We start from the raw sequence: 8,319 nt of genomic DNA on the forward strand, positions 1-8,319 counted from the left end.
CTGAAAACACAATCATTGCGGGATGAACGGGTGATGAATTTCCGGCCAAGGGTGGTCAATTTAAAAAATAATTCCTTCCTCCCTCGCCCCTTGCCCTACAAGTGTATACTTGTCAGACGTCATGATACGTCATCAGAAGTGTCCACTTAATTTGAGGGCTGAGGGGATAGAGTGTGTCTTAAGTGTTTGGACCGCAGCCATCGTCAAGAAAGCATTATATTGGGTTCTTAAATGTTCACTTACAACTGAATCTACTCCTTCCTCAACAGTTCTTACCCTCTCTAGCAACCCTAGATCTATCACTGGCTGAGGGAGCAACCAAGGTGGGATAGCAGGAAGAACCACAGAGGGACTAAACTCCCTTCCGAACAACCCCATCTCCCTCGCCATGCCAATGCCTATCCACCCGAAACTTGTATTCAGATAGCACTCTGGGAGCACCTTTTTGTAGGATGTGTAACCTTATGTCCTTGTAGGTTGACCCAATATGTCATGGTTAGCTGTTGTCTTAACTTTAATAGCATCTCTCCCAAAATGTTTAATTGTTTATGACTGGAGGTAACCTTTAACAGAGACACAAAGAAGATTATTTGTGGCCCAGATCTTGACATGATCCATTTTAGGTAGTAAACTACGAACATTAAGATGTAAAAATGTCAAACATTTTCTGCATTTAAAATCACACAGAGTTTCAGTACAAGTCAGATAATTTGAGATTTCAGAACAACCTGTACTTCGCCCTGTTCACCCCGGAAGTATTACATCTCCTGCAGCTTTGATAGTGCAATGAGTCCTCCATTTGAATTAGTCCTCTCCTCTCCAGAAAGTAAGTCATCCTTTCCGTTATCATCCTTTCCATACATTTACATACATGAGATGTCAACGCTATCAGACTATAGCTTGAAGGACTATTAGGGTCTTTCCCTAGTTTCCGTATTGGCACAACGACAGCCTGCTTCCAACTTCCAGGCAGTTCCTGCCACACCTTATTGTAAAGGCCCAATACTTTCCCCATTGCAGTGTCACTGAGATGAGCCATCATGATGTAACACATCTCATCCTTCCCGAGGAGATGCTACCCCAGCTAATGCTCTCTTCATCTCAGCCAACGTAAAAGGGCCATTCAATGTATCCCCGACCATCTTTCTCTGATCCACAACCCCCGGCGGATCTCCTCTGACACTCTCTCTCCCACGCTGCCCCTCTTCTGTCAGATTAGTTGAGCTGTGCACCTTCACAAATACCTGGGTTAACATCGCTGCCTTCTCAGTATCTCTCACTGCAACTATCTCCCCACTTTTCAGCACAGGGAGATTCAAATCTCATCTGACCCCACTCATCCTCTTAATAATCCCCCGTGCTTCTCCCACAGGAGTGGTCCTGCCGATGTTTCCACAGAACCGGCGCCCATACTCCCTCTTAGCTGTCCTAATGATCCTCCTTAATACTGCTTGTGCTTGTTTATACTGAATCAGGTGCTGGTAATTATTGGACCTTTTCAACATTCTGAAAGCCCTGTTCCTACACTTCACAGCTTCTCTACACTCCTCAGTTCACCAGGGAACTGCGTTTACTCTTTCTCCCCTGCCTTGTGGCCCCTACTAATGCTCCTCTACTACATCATTCACTGTTTCTATATCTGAATTGAGATCGACCTGAGACAGCTCCTGTTCACTCAACTCTCGAAACTGACCCCACTCTGCTTTCCCAAATATCCATCTCCACAATCCATTTCCTACTGAAACTTCCACCCTCATTCCTTCAGTACACATTATATGATAGTGATCACTACCCTCTGTAGATTCCTTCAATACCTCCCAACTACATCCGCCTGCCATTGAACTTGAGATCAGAGTAAGATCCAGAGCAGATTCATTTCCAGTTATTGGGTCAATCCTGGTTCCTCGGCCATCATTAAGACTCACAAGCCCTTTCTCATCAAGTACTTCTTCCAACACATGTCATTTTACATCAGTGCGTAACCCTCCCCAGAGCGTACTATGAGCATTAAAATCCCCACACCACATTACCCATCTCCTATCTTGACCTACTAAATTCCCAAGGGCCATCAACTCTAGCCTCTCTAGTCCCCCCTCTATCTCTACAGAATGCAACATACCCTTCTATTAAAAAATCTAGAGTAGAGTTAAACCATGTCTCCTGGAGACATATCACATCAAGAAACTGTTTGAACTCTTGCCCATTAGCCATCAAACTTCTGGCATTCCATTGAAAGATCAACACCATTATGACAATTAACCAATACATGATTCCTGGCTGAACTGATCATAATCTAGTTCACTGCCTGCTACACTATGATCTGTATCTTCTTAATCTTAGATTGTAATTTTTCTGTGCAAATGATTGCTGCTGTCACAAATGTAATGACCTTCCTCATTGTCTACTACCAATCTTGTGTTCTCCCCCAACCTGCATCCCGACCGGCCCTAGAATACATTCTTTTCTAGGTGCCCCCCTTATTTCTGTGTGGACTACCTTTTACACCCACTCCGAACCTGCTGCACTTCCACCTGTCTTCTCATCACGGCACAACCCCCATATGCCACACTATGGGCACCCCCAACGTTACAGCAGTTTAACTGAACCCCGTCTCCACATTCCCCATATTTTTATATATTTTTTAAATTTCACCTTTATTTAAACAGGTAGGCCAGTTGAGAACAAGTTCTCATTTACAACTGCCACCTGGACAAGATAATGCAAAGCAGTGTGACACAAACAACAACACAGAGTTACACATAAACAAACGTACAGCCAATAACACAATAGAAAAATCGATGTACATTGTGTGCAAATGTAGAAGAGTAGGGTGGTAAAGGCAATAAATAGGCAATTGAGGCGAAATAATACAAATTTAGCATTAACACTGGAGTGATAGATGTGCAGATGATGATGTGCAAGTAGAGATACTGGGGTGCAAGAAGATAAGTAACAATATGGGGATGAGGTAGTCGGGTGGGCTATTTACAGATTGGCTGTGTAAAAGGAACAGTGATCGGTAAGCTGCTCTGACAGCTGATGCTTAAAGTTAGAGAGAGAGATATAAGACTCCAGCTTCAGAGATTTTTGCAATTTGTTCCAGTCATTGCCAGCAGAGAACTGGAAGGAAAGGCGGCAAAAGGAAGTGTTGGCTTTGGGGGTGACCAGTGAAATATACCTGCTGGAGCACGTGCTACAGGTGTGTGTTGCTATGGTGACCAGTGAGCTAAGATAAGGCAGGACTTTACCTAGCATAGACTTATAGATGACCTGGAGCCAGTGGGTTTGGCAACGAATATCTAGTGAGGGCCAGCCAACGAGAGCATACAGGTCGTAGTGGTGGGTAGTATATGGGGCTTTGGTGACAAAACAGATGGCACTGTGATAGACTACATCCATGCAGAGTGAAGTGGAGTAGAGTGTTGGAGGCTATTTTGTAAATGACATCGCCGAAGTCAAGGATCAGTAGGATAGTCACTTTACGAAGGTATGTTTGGCAGCATGAGTGAAGGAGGCTTTGTTTTGCGAAATAGGAAGCCAATTCTAGATTTAATTTTGGATTGGATATGCTTAATGTGAGTCTGGAAGGAGAATTTACAGTCTAGCAAGACACCTAGGTATTTGTAGTTGTCCACATATTCTAAGTCAGAACCATCCAGAGCAGTGATGCTAGTCGGGCGGGAGGGTGCGGGCAGCAATCGGTTGAAGAGCATGCATTTAGTTTTACTTGCATTTAAAAGCAGTTGGAGGTCACGGAAGGAGTGTTGTATGGCGTTGAAGCTCGTTTGGAGGTTTGTTAGCACAGTGTCCAAAGAAGGGCCAGATGTAAACAGAATGGTGTCGTCTATGTAGAGGTGGATCAGAGAATCACCAGCAGCAAGATCGACATCATTGATATATACAGAGAAAAGAGTCTGCCCGAGAATTGAACCTTGTGGCACCCCAATAGAGACTGTCAGAGGTCTGGACAACAGGCCCTCCGATTTGACACACTGAACTATATCTGAGAAATAGTTGGTGAACCAGGTGAGGCAGTCATTTGAGAAGCCAAGGCTATTGAGTCTAACGATAAGAATGTGCTGATTGACAGAGTCGAAAGCCTTGGCCAGGTGGATAAAGACGGCTGCACAGTACTGTCTTTTATCGATGGCGGTTATGATATTGTTTAGGACCTAGGTTGAGGTGCACCCATGACCAGCTTGGAAACCAAATTGCATAATGGAGAAGGTACGGTGGGATTCGAAATGGTCTGTGATCTGTTTATTAACTTGGCTTTCGAAGATTTTAGAAAGGCAGGGCAGAATGGATATAAGTCTATAACAGTTTGGGTCTAGAGTGTCTCCCCCTTTGCAGAGGGGGATGACCGTGGCAGCTTTCCAATCTTTGGGGATCTCAGACGATACGAAAGAGAGATTGAATAGGCTAGTAATAGGGGTTGCAACAATTCTGGGAGATCATTTTAGAAAGAGAGGGTCCAGATTGTCTAGCCCAGCTGATTTGTAGGGATCCAGATTTTGCCGCTCTTTCAGAACATCAGCTGTCTGGATTTGGGTGAAGGAGAGGCAGGGGGGGGGGGGGGGGGGGCTGGGCAAGTTGCTGCAGGGGGTGCTGACATGTTGGCCGGGGTAGAGGTAGCCAGGTGGAAAGCATGGCCAGCAGTAGAAAAATGCTTATTGAAATTATCGATTTTCGTAGATTTATCGGTGGTGACAATGTTTCCTATCCTCAGTGCAGTGTGCATGGAGGAGGTGCCCTTATTCTCTATGGTCTTTATAGTGTCCCAAAGCATTTTGGAAATAGTGCTATAGGATGCAAATTTCTGTTTGAAAAAGCTAGCCTTAGCTTTCCTAACTGACTGAGTGCATTCGTTCCTTACTTCCCTGTAATGTTGCATATCATGGGGGTTATTCGATGCTAATGCAGTACGCCACAGGATGTTTTTGTGCTGGTCAAGGGCAGTCAAGTCTGTGGTGAACCAAGGGCTATATCTGTTCTTACTTCCACATTTTTTGAATGGGGCATGCTTATTTAAGATATGAGAAAAGTAATTTAAATGAGCAACCAGGCATCCTCTACTGACGGAATGAGGTCAATATCCTTCCAGGATACCCGGGCCAGGTCGATTAGAAAGGCCTGCTCGCTGAAGTGTTTTAGGAAGCGTTCGACAGTGATGAGGGGTGGTCGTTTGACCGCGGACCCATTACACACGCAAGGAATGAGGTCGAAGACAGCATAGGTGTATTTAGAGGGCAAGTTGGTCCGGATGATATCTAAGAGGGTGCCCATGGTTACAGATTTAGGGTTGTACCTGGTAGGTTCCTTGATAATTTGTGTGAGATTGAGGGCATCTAGCTTAGATTGTAGGACGGCCGGGGTGTTAAGCATGTCCCAGTTTAGGTCACCTAACAGTACGAACTCTGAAGATAGATGGGGGGGCAATCAATTCACATATGGTGTCCAGGGCACAGCTGGGCATATGCATGTTCTCCCCTACATTTCGCACATCTCTTTTTGCCTTTGCCCAAACCTTTGACAGTTATAGCAATGCAATGGTTTTGGAACATATGCTCACACATAGTAACTCATATACCCAATCCTAAAATTTTCTGGCAGTACCAGATCCTCAAACTTTAGTAGCGCTGACAAGCTATCCACCTTCTTCCCATTTTGTGTTATCTGGAGGCACTTTGCCTCAATAAGAGAGCCTCCCTTCAAATGGTCCTTTAATTCTTTCATGTTAACAATTTCTGGAAGTCATGTAATAACTCCCTTCATCCACTGCTATTCAGTTTGATCTGGCATGCTACCATCAACCACACGTTTACATACCTGCTTGAGTTTGAGCGCATTCTCATACTGTTTAGCATTGATACACAACCAAACTTCCATCACAAAGAACTTTAGCAGAAAACCTCTCCTACTCTCTAAATCTCTGGTCAATACTATCGGATTCACCCCAGTGACTCCACCCTCGTCCTTAAATTTCACCAGTGATGACCAGTCTGTTTTTTGTTATTTTGACATGAATAACATGTCGCATATCAGTTTGCAAATATATATATATTTTTATCATCGAGTTAATAAAGCCACATTCAAACAGGTCTCTTTTTTGCTTTCTTGAGTACGGCAGCTCCAAAATGCAGGTGTTTCAGCCTAGTTCAGTGCTTTCTGTGGTGGTGGGGCAGCCAGCGGACAATATGGAGCGTAGGGGTTGGTAATGTTCTCTAGTTGCGCTGTGATTGGCTCAGCATTCTGTCACTCATGGGGACATTACGTCAAAGCAAAATCTACAGGAAGAGATAAAAAATTCAAGCCCCTTGGGTAGTAAATCTAAGTGTATGTTGTGTAGTAAGCTGTTAGTAGCCAATGTGACTCACCCTAAGAATTTGGTCCCTTTCCCCCTCATAACTGAGCCTACTGTTCTGACTTGGTGGTGCACATGTAGCCTATCGCCTGTTTTAGAGAAATGTAGTCATCGAATATTGTAAGAGCTTTCATTGTCTTATATATCCCCTTTAATTAGCCTACGGTTCTGAATTGGTATACAGGGAGAATACTGTAAGAGCGACCCTTGTTCTGAATTCTGTCACTGTACTTTTCAAAGTGCTGAACAAATGGTTGACTATGTCCGTACTAGCTCACTCATTAATGTCTTATCCGCTCGTTGTCCCCTTATGCCACAGTTGTACATCTCAATTGTTAGTAGAAACCACCTTTGTTTAAGCAAGTTAGCTACATCAGCTATGTTTTTTTAAAGGCAGTAAATTAAGCTGAATTGACTGTTTTGCTGCCAGACGAGGCTCCGCTGACAGCCAGGTGTAGCAGTGGTAAGGTGTTGGGACTGCTGTTGGGACAGCTTTATGTAGGCCATAACAGTTTGTGGGCACCATTTGTCACTGTTATAGTGCAATTACTGTAAGGAAGTGCTATTATGCTGTGTTAGTAACCAAGTGAGAATTTACCACATGAAAATCCCCTTGAATGGCTCTCCAACTGGTAATTACTAGTGGGAAAATTGTCTTTCATCCTGAGCTCCAACTTATCCCACATACAGACCTCGGATGTCACCTACTAAGGAGATTACCTCGATAACAGTAGGCAGTTAAATGTAACAAAACATTTATAGAAAGCAGTCTATTAATATTGTTTTTGAACTCAATCAGTTGTTTACAAGAATGATAGCTGTAAGCTTAGTTTATGGGCTTTCAGCTTGTTGGCCATTAGCCTATCAGTGTTTCTCAATGAGTTCAAAGCACATGAACGCATCCAACTGCTATTAACAACTTCACAACTTGTACATTTCCACCTCCCACTTGGTTACAATCGCAGCATCAATGCTCCAGGTGAAGAGGGTTAGTGTTGATTGCATTAGTTTTGTAACCGGGCCACGTCCCGGGCATGAGCCAGGTGCCCCCCGTTTTGTCCGACAGCGAAGTCAGCTCAAGACAAAGGAGATGTAGGTTAACCACATGGAGTAACTCAACGTAGCAAACGTTTAATCAAACTGCATTCCAAAAGGAGATGGCTAACACAAAAGTGAGCCATATGAACACAATTACTTAAAAGGAGCTGGGAAATTCACTTTGATACAAATTATTTGTATCACCTCAATAACCTAAATTGTGATCCTCACACAATCAATAAGAATCCACATTTACATGTCCTTTCTACATCTATGACAAATACATCTGTAAATTTAATGACAAATACATCTGTAAATTGCTCTGGATTAAAGTTTCTGATATATGCCTCAACCTTCAGTGTGTGGCTTGGCTCTGGTTCTCTGTCCTTCAGTTCAGAAGCCATCGCCAATTTGATTATATTCAAATAGTTCTGACAGGAGGCTGACTAGGCCTGTGTTTCCCAACCCTGGTCCTCAAGTACAGATTTTCATTGTAACCCTGGACAAACACACCTCATTCAACTTATTGAGGGCTTGATGATTATTTAACTAGTTGAATCAGGTGTGCTTGTCCAGGGTTACAATAAAAATGTGTACTGTTGGAGGTACTTGAGGACCAGGGTTGGGAAACATCCTCCTAGTCAGCCCAAATCTGATATTTCTTTCTCCTAATTGGTCTTCAGACCAATGAGATTTTTTTCAGAGCTGGTCTGATTGGTCACAAAAGAACAATTACTGAAAAAGAACAGAATTGGGCTGCCTTCGTAAACACAACCTAAATGACACTAAAAAACAGTCACACTTTCAATCCAATCATATCTTTCTCACACATGTACTGTAAAAAAAAAGTAACATTCAATTCCACCCATGAAAAGGTTTCATGCCCAAGAGTAATCTATGCCAGTTCAAAAAGCAAC

This window comes from Oncorhynchus kisutch, linkage group LG6 (assembly GCF_002021735.2).
Source record: "Oncorhynchus kisutch isolate 150728-3 linkage group LG6, Okis_V2, whole genome shotgun sequence".
In the NCBI taxonomy this organism is placed as follows: Eukaryota; Metazoa; Chordata; class Actinopteri; order Salmoniformes; family Salmonidae; genus Oncorhynchus; species Oncorhynchus kisutch.